General features: G+C 33.8%; 1 long non-coding RNA gene across 1 annotated transcript in view; it reads right to left on the minus strand.

Annotated features, from left to right (window-relative positions):
- Positions 1 to 4,987: 4,987 nt before the first annotated feature.
- Positions 4,988 to 26,163, minus strand: part of LOC117038219 (uncharacterized) — a 123,901-nt gene continuing 102,725 nt past the window's right edge. The window contains exon 3 of the long non-coding RNA XR_004425644.1: positions 4,988 to 5,041. This is a non-coding gene — a long non-coding RNA (uncharacterized LOC117038219). The remainder of the gene's footprint in view (positions 5,042 to 26,163) is intronic.

The raw sequence follows: 26,163 nt of genomic DNA on the forward strand, positions 1-26,163 counted from the left end.
GTAACAATATAGGAAATGTTAGACCATTGTTATTATATTATTATTACTAAAATAATTTAGAGAAGAGAAACAAAACTTGTATAATGCTAAATAATTATTTAAATACAACAGTCTTTTTTAGAGCAAGTGGTAAGTAAGTAATCTGTCATGAGTTAATGAACAGATACACACGTAAGTCTGCAATCACCCGTATGATGGGAGATCACATAGCAGAAGTGTAAAAAGTCATGGGAGAAATAATGAAAGAAAAAAATGAAGACATAAAACATGAACTTGTAGGACCTAGGGAAAAAAATGAAGAAAAAAAATAAAGCCATCAGACAATTGAAGATGAAATTAGCAGGGATACCAGGGAGAATCTATCAAAGAAAATACAGTAGTGACTTGGAGAATAGAAATGAGAAAAGTGACTCAAACACAGTCAAAATTAATTTTGGGGAAAAAAAGCAAACATTTAAATGAAAGTACATTTTTAAGTGGCTTAAGGGATAGCACATTTTATATTTTGTTGGTAGGACTACAAATTAGTACACTACCTATGGAGAGCAACATTTTATATATATATATATATATATATATATATATATATATATATATATATGGAGAGTAACATTATAACATATATATATATATATATATATATATATGTTATCTGATAAGTTGCAAAAGAATGAGCCTTTAACTGAAAGTTTTGCTGCAGAGAATTTATCATACAGCTATACTTTCACAACCTTGTTTGTAATGGCAAAGTAGTGAAATCGAAAAAATTAAATGGATTAAATAAATTGTTATACATCCAAACAGGGGAAAGTTTATGGCTCTAAAAAGGGTTGATGAATGTCTCTACACTCTGAAATAGAAATACTTTTAAATATATTTGTAAGTGAAAGAAAAGGTGGTGAGTGCACTGTATGTAACTATCTTTTTTAGAAAATAGGGAGGGGATCAGAATGCCTATCCTTTTTTACTTGCACATATGTAAACTGTGGACATGTCGGTAAGAATCCATGGGAGCATGGGGAGAGAAAGTTGGGTAGAAATATGATAAAATAAATATTTATCATATCATTTCTAACCTTTAATTTTGACTTATATGATTGGATTATATACTTTAAAAGAAGCTAACAAAATACAAAGTTAATAAATAAAATGCAGAAGGCATATTATAGGGTGGTTTAGCAATGGAATGACAATCTGTTTTATGAATACAAATTGACTTCATGGGGACAATAAATCTGAAATAAAGTGGATGGATAGGGGATAAATCTTGAGGGAAAAGATATAGGAATTTCAGATGTTTCATTCATTTACTCCTTCAACCAATATTTCCTGAGTACTCGATATACATCAAGAAGACTGTTTAAAAGCAATGGTCGTTAGATGTTAGCAGTAATATGGAAAGAGAAAAATCAAGGATGACTTTTAAGACATTCATGTAAACTTGAAAAAACAAAATGAAAGTGCCCTATGCTGATGTTTTTATGAGAAGAAACGTGAGGAGAGATTTCCAAGTTGAATATTTACCTTATTGATGTCTTTTTGGCATTTAGATGAAAATGTTAAGTGACAAGTTGGATACATTAGTAAGTGATTTTTTTCATGTGTTTTATCTGTTTGACTTCTTAGATACTTGTCTCCAAAAACATGGTGTGACATGCAATGTTTCTCAATGGGAAATGACAATATTTAAAAATGATAGCTCTATTCATAATTGAACTATAAATATAATTCAACCCTAACTAAAATCCCTACAGGGTTTTATAATGGAATTTTAAAAGTTTATTCTAAACTTAATACACTTTAAAAAAATGTGTAAAAATGAGCAAGAAATTCTAAAAAAAAAAAATGAAATACTTATAACATATCAAAATGTTATAAAATTTCATTTTATTTCTGATAATACAAATTGCACTCTGCGATTGGTACAGGAATGATCAAAAAGTGATTGCATTGTAACGTCATTTCAAAATGCTTGGTCGAAGAATGTGAATTTTGATTGTATTGGGTAAGCTGTGAGCAGTCTAAGCAATTAATGTTTTCTTTTTTTAATTAAAATTTATTGGAGAGACAATTGGTAGTAAAATTACATAGGTTTCAAGTATACAACTCTGTAATACATCATCTGTATGTCACATTGTGTGTTAATATTTTCTATGAAACCATTTATTTCTCTTTGTTTGGTTAAACTGTCTTTGCTGGGAAAATCCAAAAATCTCCAGCTTTCTGGCAGTATTCAATGTCACTGTGGCTAATGCTCCCAGCTGCATGAAAGGTGTAACTCTAACATTGTGTCAGGTTTCTCAATGCAATAGCTACCGGCATTGGACATGAATTTCATAATTCCACAGCATTGAGACTTCCAAATCCCGGGGATGAACACATACAAAATTGATTCCAAACGATGTGTGACACATTTGCTCCATCATTCACCTTTTCTCCCCAGATCATATCTTCTAGTTCAGAAAATATTAGTAACCTTGCCAACTTGCCTCACTCATTCTGTGGTTCTTTCTGCTGTGTATTTCTTTTCTGAAATTCCTGAAGAATTGTATGTATATGAAATTCTTAAGTGAAATATGTAGACTCAGTGGTATGGTATTTTTATTGTCACATTAGCTAGTTTTTATTTATTTATTTTTTTGAGGAGGCAATAAGACACCTGTGCTCACTCCACCATGTCAATGGCATTTTTGCCTCATATATTTTTCAATAAAAGCTAAAATGAAGGAAAATAAAGGGAACAAAAGAAAAAACCCACACACACAAGTTGTATCATTTTCTCTGATTTTTCTTATGCTACTTTGAATTATTTGAAATAAGGTACACAACCACTTAAATAGAAATATATTTATAAATTGTGTTTGATATTAATTTTTTTCATAAATAAGCCTTTTAAAAATAGCATGTTTACTTTATTATGGATTATAACATGTACACAGGAATATACATGTTAATATATTTAATGTCCGTATTAATAAATTACCATAAATTAGATATCCATTTCACAACTTACACTCTAGAAATGTAGCACTGCCAGCACTCAAGGATCCCCAAGTCCCCTTGTTCCCTTTACAAATCATGATCCCCTCATTTTTTACTGGATTTTATTATAATCACTTTCTCCATATATTTATACTTATATCATCTCCCACTGTATCTCTAATTATGATTTTTTGGGGTCAATTTTTGTACTTTGTCTAAATGGATTTGCATATTTTGTTTCTGGTACTGTGCATCTGCCAAAGACGTATCTTCTAAACTTTCGTTCATCTGAAAACCATATTTAATTGTCTTTGTTTTTGAGGGATGTTTTTCCATGTTACACCTTTCTAAATTCTCCTTTTGTTCATTATTAAGATGAGAGCAAAAGTCCTTGCTAGCTTCTATACCCAAAGCAGAAAATGGTCCTCTCCATGGCTTTGGTGATTTTAATGGTAAAATTAGGACTTTCCCTTCACCAGGCCAGGGAACTGAGAGAGCACTGAGGAGGTTCCAGGTAGTATCTGTTTAAACATCACAGCCCAGCCCCCAGTTTACAGAACAGTGGGGGATTTCTCCCTGTTCTTCGGAATCATTGCCAGGATGTGGGTTATGGGAGCAGTCTCTTTGCTTTCTAGTATCTCCCAGTGTCTGGGATCTCTTTCAGCATTCAGGTGCTTTGGACCTTAAAGGACGGGAGATGGCGAACCCCTAGAATGCCTTCTCTCAGCACTCCTACCTCACTCTTTTTTTTTTTTTTTTTTTTCTGATAGCCTGGAGTTTTTGTGATAGATTTTCTCAGCTCTGCTGTTTTGCCTCAATGTATTCTGAGACAAGGTATTTTGCATTTCATGGATAGAATCTCTGTGACACGGGACCACTCTCAACTTTCCTTCTGTGCTCAGGCTTTTGCTTTGTTTCCACTGAATGTTAGTGAACATTTATGACACAGAGTCAGCAGGTGGGTCCAGATTCACTTTGTGCCCGAGACTCTTTTGGATTGGAGTCCATCATGACATCCCAGAAGCAGATTTGTAAGTGCTGCAGCTTTCACCTTGAGCAATCTACCCACCATTCCACCGTGTATACAAGAAGCTCTCACATGAAGAGCTTTTCACTTTCTGGCATATACTCCATGCAGGTTTCTTTGACTCTTCAAATTTCTCATCATTTTTAAGAAAGCTACAATTTTATAGCTTGTTTGTTAGTGTGAAGCCACAGATTGTTTGTTAGTGTGAACCCACAGTCCCTTGCGAATTTCCATATCCAAACTGGACGCACAATATGTAATTTAAATTTAGTTTTTTGTTGTCATTGTTGTTATGTTTGCATCTTTACAATGTTTTTGGAGTTCACTAGACAGAGTAAACTATATGTGAGCTACATGTATTCGTAATATTTTTCAACGTGAGCACCTAAATTGAAATCCTATTTCAAACACTAACTTCTTTGCAGTATTTGTTATTGTAAACATTTAGCAAAACAATGAGAAATTAAATGATGGTCCTATCCAAACAGCAGTAAGCTGACTTCACTATCAAACACTTCTATCACATTGGTCTTTTCCAAACAAAAATATGTTTGGGGAGAGAGAAATTATCTCTCCAGATTGAGTCCCAACGAGGCATTTTCTGTCATATTTTGGGATCAAACAAAAGAGGCAATGGTTGGTTGCATTCTATAACTTTGCCTCTTCGAGGTATTTTTAGGCAACTGAATATTTTATTATCCCATTTTAATCTCTTACTCACCACACCTAGAATAGTTAACTAACCCTCTCTTTGATCTCCCTTCCATTGTCACACTTATTGGGTATCTTTCTACAACCATACTGAATAACCAAAACAACCACTTTCATCATATCAATATTCTTTTAAAAAGTCAATGCCCACTCTGCAAAGCATAAATATGCCAATCACATCACAAAAACTCTGTAATGTGACGAATGCTCTCATCAGCTCCATTTTACAGGTGAGGAAATAACAGAGAAAGACTGAACAACTTACCCAACATCAAAAAGCTCCTATGATACTGAGTCAGTTGTTTGAGTCTCCTCTAAAACCTAAAAAATAAGCCAATATATTACTGTACGTCAGCTGATAGAAGTATTTAGAAATATTAATAGGATGTAAACTGTGTGCCTAATTCAGTCATTTAGCTCACTTTTGCTTCATTATAAAGTCATACATTTAAGACAGTTTAGATCAGTTTTGGTTTGGTAGTTTAACTGGAGAATTTGAATTTTACTTGCCATGAACATTTGTCTTTAAAATCAAAGAGCAAGACTGATTCTATATTATTATCTATACTCGTATGGTAATGAAAACCTGGTCATATGTTAGAAGCAACTGGAAATGATATGGGTAGTTTCTCCACCTTGAAAATTGTGGGAGCAGAGGACTTGAGGTCAATTTAGTATCCACAATTTAACTGAAATAAATTTCCATTCAATTCCTGGTCCAGGGAAGTTTGATAGTAACAGTAATAATTAACATGTATTCCACAGTATTAAGTGCCACGTGTTATCCTAATTATTCATTACCACCAAGTTCAATACTGTTCAATATTGGAGAGGCTCTCTCAGGCTAGACTATGGAAATACATTATTTTCCTATTCAAACTTCCAGTTATAAAAGGATGACATGTATGAATAAGTATTCTAAAATTCAAAACCATCTAGTGAATACCTATGCTCATGCAGCAATAGAAAAACCAATTTCATGCATTGAACTTTCCAGAGATTTGGATCTGTGGAGATCACACGCAGGGCTATAGTACTGAATGCAAGAACTTTTCCATTGAGGGAGGTGAGATGAATTTGCAGAATAATCTCATCTCGAGCTGTAAGACCCTTCCTTCAATCCCTACATTACAGAGTCTCCCAGTACTTAGCACAACACCCTGTATCTAATAGCCATTCAATCAAAATATATTAAATTGATAAATAAAATGAGTCCTAAGGTACACGGTAAAATTGAATTGCTAATGTAGAAATAAAAAATATGGTATTTGAACTAAACCTATTAGAGAGTAAAAATGTGTAATTTTATAGTTTGAAGTTCTAAGATCAGCACATAAATCCCAGTCCTAGAACTGATTTCCAAATTAAACTTGTGTAAGTAATTAACCTCTGTGTAACCAAGTTTGCTCATCTGTAAAACAGATCTGATGGTTATTATCATCTACCTTGTGGGCATAGGGTGAGTACTAATGAAGTAATTTCTAAAAGTGAATTTCTTGAAAGGTGTTTTATAGTTATAACATCTTAATGTTCTAGGCTATTTGTTTTATTTTCGTCAGGCACCTCCTATGTCTAAATGATTTACAAAATAATTTCTTTATTTTTCTATTTGAAGTTGACCAACTATCAGGAACAGAGACCTAATTGTTGAACGACAGTTGGAATATAGCAATAATTGAACGATTGATTAATATCTCTGTGGTGTTTTCTATATGTCTATTTTAAACTGAACCCTTTGGGAGGGAGTGGTCTCATTTCCTAAAAGTTCAAAATTTCTAAATTTTCACATTATTTCTTTACCCAGTAGTTAGACACTGAGGGCTGCTGTCATGTGTCTAGAGAAGGGTTACTCCATCTCAGCACCACTGACATTACTGCACCTGTAACATTTTGTTTTCAGTGGATGTCCTGTGCATTGTAGGATGTTTACCCAGTAGATGTCAGTAACAAACCCCCATTGCTGACATTCAAAAATGACATTACCAATTGTCCCCTGCAGGGCAATTTGCTTTCAGTTGAGAACCACTACCCTGGAGGAATTAAATAGTGTGAATGGCCTGTCTAAACTGTGAGGTACAATCAATTTAAACAATCTTGACACTAGGGGAAATGCACACGCCCACACACACCTGCATTGCCTTGTGGAATCTGATATACACTTGATATTCTAGCACCAGGTCCCATTACCACTTGTACTAGATTTTCAGTTTTGTGATGGAGTATCACTAGTAACCCACGTAATAATAAGAACATGTGACAATTTTATCCACCTACAATTTGTACTTCCAGTTCCTTCTTTTTTGTTGTTGTTGTTCTTACAGTGTGTATTATGTGTGTGCAGTGAACAGAGGTTTCCCTGTAAGACATTGTTAATGTGGATGCTATACCCATTTCTTTTTACTCTGCCCTTTCCTGAGACAAGGTAACTAATGCTTACCTTCCAAGACCAGTATGTCATGCAGTATGGAGAGGCGTAACTAGTGCTGCTAACAACCCCTTCATATATGACACACAGGTGGGAGAATGATGCTGTCCCTGCCAGTCACTTGCTGTACCAGCTGGTCATGCTTTGGCTGATACCATTGGCCAGAATTGTGCATGGAGACTCATGGTGGCCAGTCAGTGGGGATCAGTGGGAAAAGTGGAAACTCATGGGTTTGCTGTACAGGAAATGTATGCAGAAAATTGACTAAGGAATCCTACCTCCGAACATACATTCTTGCTGTGGCTGTTTTTAAATTTATTGTAGTGGAAATCTACAACCACTCATTTATTTTGAAGTTAGATTTTTTAAATGTTTACAATAAGTTATTTTAATGCAAATGAGTGTACAAAAATAGTATAGATAATTAAGGGACTATTTAACTAATTAATTGAAGAGCATTCTCTGGAACAGAATGTTTGTTGACTTTTATGATGCCGTTAATTATCACTTGAGAATCACAAAGCATGTTTCTAAGGAAGCATCAATATCTACTTGAAAAGTAAAAATATATTTTAGTTATTAAAGAGTGTCCCAGGGTGGAAATTTAACCCACACCATTGCAGAAACTGCATTTACATATAACTCTTTGAACATGAGTTTTGTTTTAATCAAATGAATATTTTTCTAAATTACTTTTCATAATTATCAATTGTAAATTTTCTTGTGCATGTAGAAAATATGACATTAACTTTTACAGTTTTGACTCCTATAACAGGAGAATTTCACAGTGAATTAAAATTAATTTATATAAAGTTGATTTTACAATAATCGATGTTTCAAATAGAAAGACACATTCAATTCTTTAGTTAGAGTTTGTTTTTCAACTAATATTTGTTTAAAGTGGACAAGTCACTTGTAATCAAAACCAATGTATTCAGTAATCTTTCATATACTTATTCCTCTCGACTAATGCACTGTTTCCAAATGTTGGCATATTCTTGATATTTTCATATCACTGTAATACTGTAATATTGTATTACACTAGAATACTACATATTAGATTATTATAATACTATGGTACTATAATATTATACCATTATAATATAATATCCTGGCTATTTTCCTATATCCCTAAAAACTGTATTCTTCTCTCCAGAACTTATTTCTGAGGATTCTGAACAATACATTTTAATGTGTCAGTTTATATACCTTTTTTTCTGAAAATTTTATAACATTCTTTTAACTCTGAGTTTAATACAAAGTGTTGATTTTTATTGTACTTAACTATCCAATATTTATTTTTTATTATCTCCAGAAAAAAGTTAATTTATTGAAAATTGACTTTCTATTTATACTTCTTTCAACTGTTTTATTTTTAAAACCAAAAACAATATTCAGACAACATTTTAGTTGCCTGGCATTTATTTAAAATCATTAAATTCTTTTGAAATTATTATAAAAGCACATTTTTGGTAGCTAAAGAAAATAGTAGGTACTTATATCCACATATTCCAATATGTCTCCCCAAAATAATACATAAGAAGGAGAAAAACAAGTCATCAGCATAAATTGAAGACATAGAATGCTAAATATAAAAACAATTGTGATTTTAAAATGTAAAAACCACTAACTGATGCAATTAAAATAGAACACAATCAAAAAAGTTGCCACAAAAATTGAGATTTTTTAAGACGCAATGAAGTTTTCAAAATAAATATTGTAGACACTTGTGCTTTTATCAATTAATTTCTTCAGATTCTTCCATCTGTATCATTGATCATGCCATTTTAGATGTTGTATCAAGAAAGTCATTACCAATATTGAAGTCATATAGATATCCATATGCCTACTAGGAGTCTTAAATTTTGGGATTTTAAATTTCATTCTATGATCTATTTTGAGTTAACTTTTATAAAAACTCTAAGCTTTGTGTCTATACTCATTTTTTTTTGCATGTGAATGTCCAGTTGCTCAAGCACCATTTGTTCAAAAGTCTATGCATTCTCCATTGAATTTTCTTGCCCACTTTGTCAGAGATCATTTGACTATAGGTACAGTGGGCCCTCAAATAACATGGTTTCATTCAACGTTGTTTCCTTATAATGTTAATAAAAAAATTATCCCCTGCCAGGGCCACTGTCGGTGTGGAGTTCTCACACTCTCCCGGTGTCTACACGGGTTTTCTCAGGATACACCGGTTTCCCCCACATCCCAAAGACGTGCACATTGGTGAACTGGCCTGTCTACATCGTCCCGGTCTGAGTGAGTGAGTGTGGGTGTGAGTGGCCCTTCGATGGAAGGACCCTGAACTCTCATGTAGGCTCTGGCCACCCTCGACCCTGAACTGGAGTAAGTGGGTTGGAAAGGAATTCTCTTACTTGTTTGTATTCATCTTTCCTATATGTATGTATAGCTCACATTTATTTCAATGTTTATTATCAGAGTGTTTTAGGTCTTTAGTTAGAAGTGTGGTGGTGTTTTTATGACCAGAAATATGCCATAGGAATATAATTGTTTATATCAATTAACCTATGGTAAAATTGATTTTGTCATATGTTGTTTCACATAAAATCGCAGAAATCATTGACAGTGTTGAGAGAACTTCATGTAGATCTATTTCTGAACTATTTGTTTCATTGATCTTTGTGTTTTTTCTTTCATCAATACTACACTATCTTGTTTACTGTAGCTTTATAGTTATATTTTGAAGTCAAGTTGTGTCAGTCCTCTGATTTTGTTCATTTCCTTCGATATTGTGCCAGCAACCCTGGGTTTCTCATCTTTCCATTTAACCCAGAATGTTTGTTCATATCTACTATATAGTGGTTTTTACTGTGATTTCACTAATTCTGTACATTATTATGAGAAGACATGACACCTTGACAATGAGTCTTTTCCTTTATATATCTACAATACTTCGCCATTTATTTAGAGTATCTTTTTTATTTCTCTCATCAAAACTTTATAGTTTTTATTTTCATTTAGCTCGTGTGTGTGTGTGTGTGTGTGTGTGTGTGTGTGTGTGTTTATTTAAGTAATTCATTTTTGAGGTGCTAATGTAATATTGTATTTCTAACTTCAAATTCCATTTGTTCGTCACTGGTATACGGGAAAGAAATTCACTTTTGGTGTGTGAATCTTGTGTCCTGCAATCTTGCTATAATCATTGTTGCCATTGCTATTGTTAATTCTTTGGGATTTTTCTACACAGATAACCATGTCATCTGCAATCACAAAAAGTTTAATTTGTTCCTTCCAATCTGTAAACATGAACGGCAACTCTTAAAATATTGTAAATCATTTCAACAGTACACATGCATTCTAAATAATTGACTAACACTATTACACCAAGAGAAATCATTTTGTGTTGGTCGCAGCTTATGGATAGTAATGCTATCAGCTAAAAATGCCTGAGGACACTCCCCTAGGCCTGTACTACCTGTGGCTTATGGGAGTCCTCTAGATCCTCCCCAGACATGTTCCTGCCAGAGCGAATGAATGCTAGAGCCGGACTGGTTCTTACTATGACTGCAAGAGGCCCCTTAGCAACAACAGTTGGAAAATTTTGAAAAAAAAACAAGCTTTATTTCTCACAGGTTGCAGAGCACACAGGGGCATGCCCGAGGTCTCACAGGTCTTGGACAGCTAGAGAGAGAGAAGAGGAAGCCCAGACCTAGGGTTCTGCCTTTGTGGGGGCAAGGGTTGGGTAGGGGGTTTTGTGGTTCACTTTTTATTACTGAATTTAAAACATGAGGGTATGAATTAAAATGTGGGAAGGGAAAAGCAAGTGGTCAGTTATTTATGTCACTCTGTGCTTTCTAAAAGGGGGACTTCCTGGTTGGGACAGCCTGACTCTTTCTTTGTCTAGATGCATAACTGGCAATGTGTTTATTCCAGATGGATGTCTTCTAAGTGGGTGCCTTGCGTCAGATCATCTAAAGCTTAATGTCGGGCACTTACATGACAATCAAAAAAGCAAATTGTCAGGCACTTTACCCTACAGAAATTAAAAATATTTTAGGTGAACTACAATTTAAAAATATTGAAATTATTACTGAAAATCTTAAGTCATTTCGAATGGTATTTTAATCTTTCCATTCAAGATTTCTTTCCAACACAGATTTATTTTATTCTCAAAATTTCAATCATCAGGTCAATATACACATGCATCACTTTTATCTTTAGGTCTTCCGTTGTTTTAGTCAGTGCAGGCGGCTATCTACCATAGACTCAGTGGCTTATAAATAACTGAAATTTATTTCTCACAGTTCTGGAAGCTGGAAGTCCAAGATCAGGGTGGCAGCGCAGTTGGGTTCTGGTGAGAGCCTTCTGGGTAACAAACTGCTGTTTTGTTACTGTATCTTCACATGGCAGAAAGAGGATGAGAGATCACCCGGGGCTCCCTCTTATCAGGAACCAATCCTATTCATAAGGGTCCCTAATTACCTTCCAAAGGCTCCGTCTCCTAAACCCAACATATTTTGTTAGATTTTCAACATATGAATTTTGAGGGGACACAAACATTTAGTTCATAACACCCATATTGTCCTGTATTTTCAAATCTAAACATATTTGGCCATTACAAAGATTGTGCACTCTGAGAGAAAATCCATGAATAAAATGTATGACATATAGTAATTTTCATGTTTAAATAGCTTGCTGTGCAGATATAATATGCAAAGATGACCTTTCAGCTAGTCATATTTATTAAAGTGGTTGTGTGTTACTACAATAGTCATTTTACATGTAACAACTACTGTGAATTAATTATTTTCTGCATTTTAAATCTGAAATTTCAAGCAGTAGTATTATGTATTCATTATCCCCTGAATTTGGGATAATGCAAAGGTCACCTCTTATGAAGGTTGGCAATCTTAAGATTCTATTTTACTAGATATAATAAAACTGAGAAAAGTGATAGAGAATAATTACTGATGTACTAGGCAAAAATCCTAATGTGTACAGTGGGCAAGGATATTACAAAGCAAATCCCAAACAAGAGCAAAAGTATCTGTAAATACCTCTTGTTGCATGGTGCATGTTCGGTAAAATAAACTGGAGCAAATTAGAGTGAAGAGGAGAACTAGTGTGACAGAATGCTGGAAAGCAAAGAAGGGAGTCATGCTAAGGAGGTTTTATCTTTTCCTTCAGGTCATTGCGAAGCAATATCCGTGTAATATGAAAATTCAAGTGTGACATAAACAGATTTCAGCTTTGTGAACATCATTCTGTTTGCAGTGTGGAGACTGAATTTGACTGAGGCAGAAATGAGTATGTGTGCCTCCACGGGGCTCTCATCAGATCACAGGTGTGATGTAAGACAAGATGGTAATCTGGTTTAGTATTGAGATGATTGAAATGGAAAAGACAGCTAATGAAAGATATTTAGAGACTTAGAGGAGTAGGATGACAGGGCATCAAGAAGAAAGACTCAATATATGGAAGATAGACAACTGTGTATGGAATAAATCCTAGCTTTCTGATTTAAATGACTCAACTCCATCAGAATATAGTAAAAGACAAGGTCTGGAGAAGGCTACCAGAGATTTTAAGGTCTTGTAAAATATTTAGGAAGATGTTTCACATAAGAAGTTGGATAGCGGGATGTAGAGTTTGGATTGAAAGTAACAGACCTGTGGTTCATACATGTGGAGGCAGTCATAGAGTCACAGACTCGAGTGACATCAAGTACAAGGAGAAGGAAGACGGAGAAAAAAGAGGAAGGCTGCCATTAAACCTGAGAAACAGCAAGGTTCATCTGAGAGGTGAACTAAGTCTAAAAAGGAGACTAGAAGGAGGAAGGATTAGCAAGGGGGCAGGAGAAAAAGTCATATATATATATATATATATAACCTTAGAGAATATATATATATATATATATATATATATATATATATATATATATATATATAAAATCTTAGAGAAAAGGGAACGAACAATTAAGAAAAAAAGGTTTGTTCAGTTTTCAGCTATACTTTGGGTTGAGTGGCCATATTGGAAAAGACAAAGAAATGCCAGGAGTCAGTTTAGTTCATAAACTCTATTGGCATCTAGTGAATCCACTGCCTCAGACGTGGGAGCCTTCAAACTGGTGCAAGGATGATTATGGACTCTCTGGCTTGGCTGAAGGCAGGGCCCACGGTTCCAACCAGCTCATTACTAGGTAATCTAACATATGTTTCCCTCCAGCTGCTTTCTGGATAATGCTTATTGTCATATTCAGAAAAAAAGAGGGGGAAAAGGCAAACACTGGAGAAAGAAATTTTAAATGCATATAATTAATATAAGTATTAATATCACAAGTATATGTAAATTAAATAAAGACAAATAATCCACTAGAAATGTTTACAAATATTTTTAAAGGATCTAGATCTTATTAGCAACCAGTACAAAATTAAAACCATTAGGTCAACAACAATTATAAGTCTGATTATAACATGTATTTGTTAAGATGGGAAACAAACTCTGGTAACTGCTAATTGTGCATAAATTTGTACAACTACCTGGGGAAATAATTTGTTATTATCTATTTAAACTAAATATATCCTATAACTCAAACATTTGTGCATCAAGGGACTCATATTAGGATGTTCTCAGAAAGTGGTTTGTATTAGCCCAGGAACTAGAACAATGTTAGTGTCCTTGAAAAGTAAAATGGATACTCACATAGTGTTCTATCTTAATGTAAACAAATGAACTGCAGCCATGTATGTATAGTATTAGCATGGATGAAACTCAGGAACTCAATATGGAGAAATAAAAAGACTTAGAAGATTATTGATATTAAAATAAAAAATAATGTAACATTTAGAAATATATTACTTAAGAATAGATTTTTGTGGAAAACTATAAGGAAATTCATAGTAATAATTACCATAAAAATTATAAAAATAGTTGTCTCTGGAGTACTAAAGGATACTGCAGTGTGGCCAGAAAAATGACACAGGGGACAAGATTTTTTTTAAGAATTTTGTTTACAATTTAGAAAATGCAACTGATTTGTACTAAGTTAATGAATAATAAAAGTTGTTGATGTTTTCAACAGAATTTTGTTACATTCAATGTACTGTACAGTAGACTTTCAAAAGTATTTGTGCTTGCTTTATAGATATATTAGAAAATAAATCCCCTTCTGTTATTAGGCTAAATTATTATATCACTGTTTTAAATGTGATAATAAAAATGTAACTAAATTCTACTGAAGCAGAAGTTGAGGGAAAAAATAAGTTGCCAAAAGACATGTTTATTTTTTAATTTTTGAGTTGAGCACCATACCACACATTACAGAAATAAGAGTTAATTTAATAATTTTGACTACACTTTACAGAAATTATTGAATAAAATAAATCATTTATAAGGTTTTTTACACACTTTTCTGGTTGAGTCAAAACATTATAAAGATGGCTTTGAAAATCTGCCACCTGGTGGAAGTCACTTGTAACTATAAGAATACGCACACACAGACACACAGACACACACACGCACACTTTATCTCTATTCTCTTTTCCAATCTGGATATATTTCTATATCTCCCCCAAAGTCAAAGATAGGGATATCAAAGAGGGCAGTTTGTTTGTTTGTTTGTTAGTTTGTCTCACAATCACTTAAAAATTACTTTGAACAAATTATATAATCTTTTAAGTGAATATGGGATAATATAGTACAATTTCTTAAACACTTATAGTCAATAAAGTGTTATGAAATATTATAATGTAGTGTAGTGCATTTTATGAGAAAATATTTATACCTTTTGATAATAGATGCCAAAAATAAATCTAAGCTTTTTATTATTACTATTATTATCATTAACAGACTAGAACAATCTTAAGTATAAATCCAATGTAACTACACAATTATATTCAAACAATCACATTTGGAGGACAGTTCAGCTGTCGCCCAGCTCTCAAAAGCAGAAAAAGGAAGAAGTATTTCTTAACAGAATATTGTATATATAATAGTATCCCATTTCTCATGATACTTAAGTTTTAGCCTACAACTTTTGAATCTGTTTTATTTGTACTGATAAAAGAATATCCAGACTGCTGATTTAGCTGTATTTCTCAAATTTTCATAATAGTGCATTTTATTTACACAGTTTTTTGCCATTTATATTCTGTCTTATCTACTTCAAAAAATGGGGGGAAATCATATAATGCATTTCTTAAAGTAAAATATATATTTATTCATGCGTAGTGCTATATAGGTAGCAAAAAGCACCATTTATCACATTCAATATTCTTATGTATATGAATAGCTGCAGTAACAATAGTTTAATGCCTACAACAATAACCCAAATCCTTTTATGAGATTAACTATATAAATTTATATATAAAATAAAGAAAAAATGTTCTATAAATTTTTTTAACCCAAAATAAAATTTCCCTGCTTGTAAAATGCCTTGATTTTGATGGCTGCTGTGGATATCTTGGTTCTAGATAGGCTTACTAATCTAAAATAATGTTATATTTATGTAAAGATCCATAGTCATACTAACTTAAGGGAACTGACATGTACCACCTGCAGTGGAGAAAAAAGGGACATAACACTTTATAGCAGATACACGTAGGAAAAGAAGATATTGATTTACACTCCAGAATAACAAGGAAGTGTAATCTCTTTCTCAACTAACTCCTCTCTTGATTTAGATAGCTGAACAATTGGGTGAAAATAATTCTCCTAAGAACTTGGATTAATCTGTGGAAGACAAAAGTTTTAAAGAGATCAACTATCTATTCTGGGGGGTGTAAACATAATAAAACATGATCATGAATAAGGAAACATGACAGGTTGAGATGAGAATGGCAATGATGTTGACCCCTTAATAAATTAGGTTAGGAGATAGGGATTCATTTTTAATGAAGAAAGTCAAAATAAGAGATCAGGGATTTAGGCTTTTATAAATAGACAAGAAATCAGAAACAAAAGTGAAATGTTTCCTTTGGATGTGAGTAGCTACCGCTATGCCCTATGACTGCAGAGGAAAAGCAAACTAGTCAAAAGACAGCTAGAAAAGTTAGAGAACTGGCTATTAGAAATAATATCTGTGAGCAAAGAACAAATCTTTCAACAAAAATCTAAGTATAGAAGACTAGAAAACAACATTAACTTCCCCAGCCAGTATTTATGTCGTGGCAATGCTATTAACCTATTCAAACATGCACAGAAAAAGAGGGAAATGACGGGCTCTCTGAGCCTCCACCATCAGAATTGTATGCTGTTGCAGCTGTGTGCTATGCCCTTCCTGCTCATTGTCCACCAACATTTTTGCTGACATTAATTTGTTGCTACAGATTTAGGAATTCCTCACTGATTCAGGCTTGTTGAGTTTACTACCCAGAGCAAACTGGTTTATTTGCGTAAATCAATCAAACTCATTTCTATGAGTTTCTTATTTGAGACCCAAAACCAATATATTTCATTATTTTTAATGACATCATTCCTAACATAGTGCTTAACGCACTTCCATTTCACACTTCAATCATTTAACTGAATACAAACCTGTAGTAAGTTCTAAATCTATCTTTATCTATTACATAGATTGAACTAAATTATGTTTTATGATTATGTTTTTTCCTTCAAAATTCAAATGAGCTTTAAGTCATGGAGATGTATTTGCGTGTATTTGTCTGTGCAAACACGTCTGGTTTTGTTCTGAATACAGAAATAGGAAGGTACTTCTCCATGTATAACTAACACCATCACCTCTGACATGGAAATCGATGACCCTTCTGATGAACTGATCTCAAAGTTCTACAGTTTCCTAAATACAGGAGTGACTCACCCAAATCACATTTTTTAATCTTTCTCGATAGCTACATTACTAACATCATTATCTCCTACAACTACTCCAATAAGAAAAGATTTTAATTTTACAGCATGATCCTTCCAACCTCCCATGTCTTTATTCTTAATGATTTGTCTCTTCCTCCTTGTTATAAAATTCAGATCCTCAGCAATGTAGCATTTTTATAGACCATTAACATTATGGCACAAATTCTGGATATGCCAAAAGTAGATTCCTATTAGTTATCTGGACAATGACCATGAAAACAATCCAGATTTTTCATGTATTTTATTTACTACTATGTCTATTACGTCAGTGGTGGGAGTGGCCCCTCGAGGCAGTTGTTTAAATTGTCTCCACTTTTCATGCGTCAGACATGAGTTTTAAGTTGGAGATTACCTAATGAGGCATCAAACTCTAGAATATCCCTTTGCTCAAAATGTCTCATGAATAAAATTATTAAGAACAGAAAGCTACCCTGATCGAACTTACATTCTTTCCTAAGTTCATGAACAAATAAGCTCTTGCCTGATCCCTGTGCATTATATATACATAACTTTGACCCCGAAGCAACCAACTTTGTCCGGTGCATTTCAAATCCTCATTAGTCAGTAGTTTCTTCATGCAATTTTCCATTTGGGGGATTGTTTAATTATTATTTTATAATCAATGCTAATTATATTGTTAGAGTTCTGAGTGATGATCAAAGTAGAGTGTATTTGTATAATGCCCTTATGGAGGAAATCTTCAATTATTTGTAGACCAAATTAGGCCTAGAGTCTTTTGGAACTCTACCCCAGTGAAAGGATAAACCACTTCTGGCTCCCTTGTCTTACTAAAGTTCTTTATTTGTTCTGAAAAGAATCATCACTACCCACTCTGTGCTTAATCATAAACATGAAGCATATTCTGAATGCTTTTGTACAATCTGTACTTTCTCAATCTACATAATGTTTTTAAATGTGCATTATAAATTATATCTGAATTTATAGATGTGGTCATTCAGTTTGGGTTTTATGTACAATTCTGATTTATCTATTGGTTTTTCTTACTATATTTGAGTTATTTCTTGAACTGTTGCTTCTGGGGATACAGATTAGCATTTCTGGTAAGTTATAGATACTGTGTGTGTGTGTGTGTGTGTATGTATATTATAAATATTTAACATATATTACAATGTAAAAACATAAAATACTCTGTTAATGCTTTAGACAATATTATTGATTTCAAAAGGGTGATAATGAGAGGATATATATATATATAAATATATACACACACATATATATTGGGGCTGCCAAAAAATGTACACATTTTAAGAGATGTTATCTATATATATACATTTTTAAAAAATATATACCTAAAATGATGCTTTTTCCCCGCTGTGGATCAGAGTTAAACTCTAATTTAGTTCCTTCGGTCTGAAAGACACCCTGCAGTATTTCTTATAAGGCAGGTCTGCTAGCAACAATTTTCCTCACTGGGAATTTCCTCATCTGCGAATGGCATTATTTTTCATTTATTTTTGAAGGATAGTGTTCCTGGCTATAAAGTTGTTGGTTGATCTGTTTGTTTTTTATTACTTTTGCATTTTAATATGTATCATTCCACTGCCTTCTAGTTTCATTGACTATTATGCGTTTAAGTGTAATTCTCTGTGTGTGTGTGTGTGTGTGTGTGTGTGTGTCTTTCACCTGTTTTTTTTTTTGTTTGGTTGGTTGGTTGGTTTTGTTTGTTTGTTTGTTTTAAGCTGCTTGAATATATAAATATCTACCATTAAAATTTGGACATTTGGCCATTATTTCATCAAATAGTACATCTTTATCGTTTTTTCTTTCTTCTGGGACTCACATTACATACATATTGATAAATTTGATGTTGTTCCACAAATCTCAGTTCCTTTTTATTCAATATTGTCACTACAAATTATATAATTTCTATTAGTCTAAATTCAAGGTCACTAATTTTTTTGTCTTAATTAAAGCTTCTTGGAAAAGTGCCCTACCAATTCACATCCTTCCTAGAAAACATAATAGTTCCTATTTCTAGTGAGGACCTCTTCTCTTTTGCTTGGTTTGTTGACTCTGCAACCAACATGTGTTCTTTAACTCTTGTTTTCCTCAGCATCTTCACCTTTGTGTAAATAAGGTAATAATGTTATTGTATTTGCAGAAATAAGTTAATATTGTCCTTGCTTATATTAGTTTCTTAAGGCTGCTGTTACAAGTACCCTGAACTGTGTGGCTTAAAACAACAGAATTGTATTCTCTCTAAGCTCTGGAGGTAGAAGTCTAAAATCAAGGTATCAGTGGGCCCATGCTCCCTCTGAGATTCTGAGTAGAATCTCTTCTTGCGTCTTCCTAGCTTCTAATGGTGGCAATTAATTAATCCTTGGCATCCTTGGCTTGCAGCTCCATCACTCGAGTCTCCCCCTCTATAGTCACATGATATTCTCCCTGTGTGTCTCTGTATTCACATAGCATTTTTTTCTCCTCCTCCTTCCCCCTTCTCTCCTTGTCCTTCCCTCCCTCTTCCTCCTCCTCCTCCTTTTCCTCCTCCTTCTTCTTATAAGGACACATTGGATTAGATCCCACCCTACTCTAGTATAAACTTATCCTAACTAATTATATTTGCAATGGTTCCAAATAAATTCACATTCAGAGGTAATGGGAGTTGGGACTTCCACATATTATCATAGGGACACATCTGAACCAATTTTGTTTTTGCACAATATGCTACAGGCAGCACAAGCCTTTATTTTCCCTTTATGAGACTGGACCAACACACTCACAATGGAGTGGATAACAGAGGAAAGGTCAAAATAACTTCTGCCCAAATTCATCCCTCATTTTAATCTTTCTTACCGAAGCTCCAATTTAAGAACTTCTGACTTAGTCTAAATATTCAATTTAAAGATAATGAAACTTAGGCAAAAAGAGAAAACATGACTTATCCAGAGTCACAGTAATCAATAACTGAGCTGGGATTCTAAATCAGGAATTTTGAATTTAGCAAAGTTAAAATCAGAATCCACAGTGATTAACTAAAGGTTTAATCTGTATTTGTTTTGGTTTGGAAGAATTAGGGAAATGGGATGCAATATCAGGCAAAAAGATTGGCTATGGTCTTTCACTGAATATAACTCCTTGAATTGAGAAGGAGCCGGCAACATACGTCTGTGTCATTTTCCTAATTCATGAATAAATCTTGTTTTGTGCTGAATGAATTTACAGTAAGTTTACATTGCATTTTGAAGTTTATATCAAAATTGCAGAAATAAAGAGATCTGGACTAAAAACTGGAAAAATAAATTCAGAATACCATTTATTTAAATTGTGAAATGTAACCAAGTTTATGGGAAAAGTATGTACGGAAACAAAGCTTCTATAAATTTCCTTGTTCACACTTGTCAGTGAACCTGGACAAGATGTTGAGCACCATTTATTCCATGTGAGAACAATTAGAAGAGATAAACACTGTAAGTTGAAACTGTCATCTTCCCAGATGTCTGGCTTAAAACTTCATCGTTGATTTTTGATGGCTAACACTCACCAACTCCCCCCTCTAAGCGTAATTTCTTGAATTTGAAATCAAGGGTTGCTCCTTATCTCTTGTTTTCCATAATATTTGACAAGTTTAAAACCTCACACTATATACTCGATGTTAGCAATAACCCCTTGTGAGGTCTGGGCTCCTGTCACCTTCAGTAGCAGAGACTTAAGTCCCCAAACCAAACCAAGAGATTTAAGGACACACAGAGCAACATGAGAACTGTCAGAAAAGATTTTCCACCTGACTACATTTCTGAAGCCTTGTCATTCCTTGTTTCATACCCTGATGTATGGCTTTTTCTCAGAGTGTCATATTCTAGCTTTATTCTTCCAGTTTTACATAGTACCCTTTGGTCTTGACTAATGGCTTGACTTGGCTTTTGGGAGTAACTTTCCTCTTGACTCTTACATAGTCTTTGCCACAGAAACCATTCTTCTAATTATTGACCACATTTTGCCACTGCGGTAATTATCCTTTTTCGAAGGCTTTCTGAGGGGTACCTTTTGCTCCACCAGCCAACTGCTCTGTTACCCTTTGCTTCCCTCCTCTGGCAATAGCTAGTCATTGCAGTTAACTATTCCATTTCTATGCTTGCATTCTTGCACATTAGTCTTATTTCCTCACTCAGCTTACCAATCGTAGTTCCTCACTTAGCTTACTCATTCAATAACTCATTTGAAAATATTTATAGAGTACCAATAAGTTGCCAGACACAGAGAAAGTGTGAGGACAAAAAGTTGTACAAAATCATATTCTTTCCTGGCCCTACTGATCTTACAGTGTGGTAGGGAAAATAGCCAGTAACCAAATAATGATTTGCTTGTCACTGACATTGTCTTCTTGGATCACTGTTATCTGTGTTTCTTATTTGTCAGGATATCGTTATTAAGGTTTCTTTTGCATCTTATAATATCATAATGACTGATTTTTACTAAATTATCTTATTCATTTATTTATTCATTTGCTCATTCAACATTAATCTATTAAACCACTATACACCAGGCACAAAACTCTGGTGATTACAATATCAACACAAGATGTCTAGCATGAAATTTAGCATAAAGTCTGGCATAAAGATAACTATTAAAATAAATAATTAAAATCAATTTATCTAGAGGAAATGCAGAGTGAACTAGGAGTATATGGGAATACTTGAAATCTGTGAGAAGTATTTAATTTTTAATATACACTTTCCACATAATGAGAAAATTATGGCAAGATTTCTGCTAGTGTTTGTACATGCTGATATTATCATTTTAATCTTTGTGTGTTTATTATATTCTTTTTTTGGGGGGGGTTCTATACACCAAGTGGTATAATTTGTATAATTATAGTATGTATTTTTGAAAGTAAGAAACCTCTACATAGTTAATTATTATGGTATATAAACTTTCTATTAAAATAGCCTTTAATATACTAAGTTAAAATATTTGTAATTTGTTTTAAAAGGTATTAAAGTTAAAAGTACTGTACCATCTATAATCTAGACATTTTCTGAGGCAAGTGGTACATTCAAAAAAACCTATGTAGAGATACTTCTTTGTTTGTTTTTTTTTTACACAGAAGGAAAATGATTATCAGACAAGTTTAAGGCAGTTGCTTAAGACAATATGTACAAAATGGCAGAGTGATCTTTCTATCCAGAGTTCCAGCTCTGATTGTTCTTCCTTCCCGTCCCACCAGAAATCGGAGATCATACCAATATTCATTTCATACACCATCAGGGTTATGCTGACAAAGAGTTTTTTAAATCTCCTTTAAAATTATGCAAGATTTTAATGATGCAACATCCCCTTCTTTCCCATTTCTACTTTAATTTGACAGTGGTTAAATACGTAGGCTATCAATTAATCTGTATTAGATTCTGTGATGCGCCACCAATCAAGATGTCCCTTCAATGGGAGATTTATTGCTCTATCTGCTAGGAGTGCTGGTGGCAAAAAGTCTTCAACTTCCCTTTGGAAATTTTCTCAGCTGAAGAGTCACCTTTTTCGAAATCATGCTTCCTCCTGGGGTGGCCTGTATTCAACCACGGATCAGTTCTTGACCATTTCATTTCAAATTGGAAAAAAATTGTGAAGGACAATTCTAGTTCTGTAACTCTCTGTGGATTTGGCATTGCAGCCACTGGACTCCCATTGCAGTTTGACTTCTCCCTTCGCTCAACCTGCTTCTGTCCTCTCTTCCACAGGTAGTGATTCCAAGAAAGGACGCTTAGTAAATACATAGTACACCAAACTTCATCTCTATTGAGTCTGCTTTCTAGAGAGTTAAACCTACGACAGTGGTAACAGAGATGTCCTAAGAAAGTGAATACAGTGTATTCCAAACCTGGAATTACTGTTCTGAAGAATATATCAGGTGACATGAAATGCTGCCAAATTTGAGTGCAGCCCAGAAGAGAAATGGGCTCTGAATTATATCTAGACCGTGGTTACAGCAGTTCTGTCTCTGAGGCCTTGTGACTCAGCAGACCCTTTAGCATTCGAGGTATCAGTGATGGAAAAACGATAACCTTGTAGAAATTGTGGTAAGACCTACTGGTAGGACCGTCACACAGGACCCTAGCATTCATGTCATTTGCAGCAGAAATCCACGTGCCTCTAAACGCAATTATACTTACTTATGGACACGAGATTATGGAAGAAACAAAGCAGATCATGGACAAGAAGGTCTGGGTTAAAGGAAAAATTATGATACAGGAGAGGGAAGAAGTGTGAAGACTTGCACATCACACGTTAATGCCGACCAGGATGCCTCTACCGTGAAAGAAGCAATAAACCCGTAGTTAAAATGACTCAAGCAGCCGACATCAGCCAGCCTCTCTCAGTGGCCATCGTGATGCTGGCAGAACTGGAGGCTTTCCATGGGCCCAGAAGAATGGGCTTTCACTTACCAAGACTCATTGAAAGTAAACTCAGGACATCATGACTCTTCACCGCTAAATGCTTGAGTTCACATCCCCTAAGAAATACAACATCCCCTTACATAACAGCAATACAATCACAACCCCTAAAATATAACATTTAAATTGTAACTCAGTTATCTCATGTAATAATGAGTCTGTATTTTAATTTCCTAAATAATTGCCCCTCCTCCCAGGCCAGGCTCCAATATAAATTTACATATTGTATTTGACTGTCATTTTCTTTTGTCTCTTTGAATATGCATATAGTATATCTTTCTATGACCTTTCTTTGAAGCATCTAGGGCAGTCTTCTTTGACGATCTGACCTATATGTTTTTCCTCCAAATGACTTTTGACCTTTAGAATAGTTTCAGTGTTGGAAACACACATATGTTTCAGTGTTAGAAATGCACACAACTGTTTCTCACTTTTATTATCATTAATACAAGATGTATTACATAAAGTCAGGTTTTGCATTGGAGCCATTCACTGGGGCCTCCCAGTTGCTTTGACACATACGGCACTTTTTCTGACAGGAGCCTACCAGTTCTGTTCCTGCACATAAAGCCCCTTTATTGGGTAGGAACTATTAATAAAATTAATTTTTTTCTGTTCTTCCTCTAGCAAATGGGAACTCAGATGTTAAGATGTTTTTGCTTCAAATAGTAGAGATTGGCATAGGTATTTTTTCCTTGTAAACACTGCTCTCTTTCCTTTTATAATGTTATCCAAAGAAGACAGAAACATAGGACAGTAATGGCAACTCAGTCAGACACCAAAATAATATTCTAGGGTCTGGTATATACTACGTCCAAATATATATATATATATATATATATTTTACTTTTATAATATTTCTAAGGTGCTCTCATCCTTCCTGATATCTCTGATCCAACTTCACACACATAGCACCGGGATATGGAGGGTAGGTTGGGGGTGGGGGGACTGGTACTTTTATAACCTCTGTCATCTGCTTCCACTACAATGCACATGTCACTGGTCACATGTATTTCAGTGACTTTTCTAGCATTGGGGATTATATTTAAAATTAGGGACTATGTGCAAAAATGCAGACACTATAGATAAGTAGAAGCTTTTTTTTTTTTTTTTAATCAGTAAATGTCAGATATCCAGCGATGTACAATTAACATGTAGGTAATTTTTTACATACATTGTCCCCGTGGACAGAAATTTGGATTTTTTACATGTAACTGTTGGCATTTTCTCCCCTATGCGAAACTGCTGTTTCATAAACTTTATAGACCCGTATTCAACATTTCCTTATTTGTGGCATTCAACATGAAACTTTTAGGGCATATACCAAGAATATGGGAACACCCTGGGTTTTTAGAGCACTTAATCATAGTAGTTTATGTAAATTAGTTAATATCTAACTAAACTTTGAAATTTCTGTATTTTGTGATAATTATGAAAGCACATCAATGACTGATTCCAGCCATTTCCGTCTTTTATGTGTGGAATTTTTAAAAATCTAAATTTGGAGTACATGTGTTTTCCATGGTCATTTGGCAAAATGTCATACTTCTGTATGACTGCTGTTCATCCTCTGTGTAACCATGTAGTAGCTTCTGTAGTTAAGAAGTGATATCACAAGGCAAGTCCAATAAAAGTGTAAATATAAATGGACATAAGTATGCCTTGATAAAATTACAATGCATGCTTTTCCAGGAGGAAAGATTTACTCACCACTTCATTGTGTTATCTAACTGAAGAGAAAATTTGTAATATACAGATCACATCTTTTCTGTCTTGATTTAACTGAATATTTAAAGGAGACACTTGAAACAGTTATGATAATGGTCTTTTCCCGTCAATTTGATAAAGAAAGGACCCATTTAATTAGAGTTGTTTTCCATCATGTGAGAATGTGATACCATGGCACGATGAAGTAGAATATAGAAAGGTGCTATAATGTTATTTTCACTTGGCACTCATTTTCACTTTTTACAGTGTAAAAAGGAATGTTAAAAAAATGTGGCTTAAATATAAGCAATGAAAGTAGAAAGTGCTGTGTATTTTTGTAGTGACAGTAAAGTGTTTGGGGTTGGGAATAATTAATTGTTTGTGCTTGCAAAACAGCAGTACACTTAGACAAATAGCCAGCATTTACCAGTACTGGTTAAAAAACAAACAAACAAAAACAAACACACACACACACACATACATAAATAAGATAAACTTACCAGCAACAATTAATCTGAGAACCAAGACTATAGTAATAGCTGTAAACAGTCTTTATTTTCAGGCATGCTATCAAAAGAAGATTTACTTCTCTACCAATAAAAATTAAGCAGCATTGGTTAAATGTTAACTTCTTTGAAAATGGATACAAAAAGTACTTTACAATAGCAAATGTGCTTTACTAGACCTCCAAATATACATTATTTAAAATTTCAAAATACAATTTCTCTGAGTAATATATTACAATACATGTAATATGTTATAAATATCTACATTTGAGTAAATCTTTCTTCATATGGAAGCATTTCTTTGTTTCTGTATTAAATTGGCAAATAGATCACTAATATGTTAGGATTTGATTTTACTACCTCTTTATCAAAACATTTCAGTATATTTTAAAATATGTATATAGTATGCCAGGACTTAAATAGCACATTAGTTGAGACTGAATTTAGGAAATGTATTCATACTCCGGCTTGATCCAATTTAGAAATTTATATATAATTATAGGAATGACTCCTATCAACTCATATTTATCCATTGACAACAATCAAAAGGAAATATTTGGGTTTAAC

This window comes from Rhinolophus ferrumequinum, chromosome 18, assembly GCF_004115265.2.
Source record: "Rhinolophus ferrumequinum isolate MPI-CBG mRhiFer1 chromosome 18, mRhiFer1_v1.p, whole genome shotgun sequence".
Classification (NCBI taxonomy): domain Eukaryota; kingdom Metazoa; phylum Chordata; class Mammalia; order Chiroptera; family Rhinolophidae; genus Rhinolophus; species Rhinolophus ferrumequinum.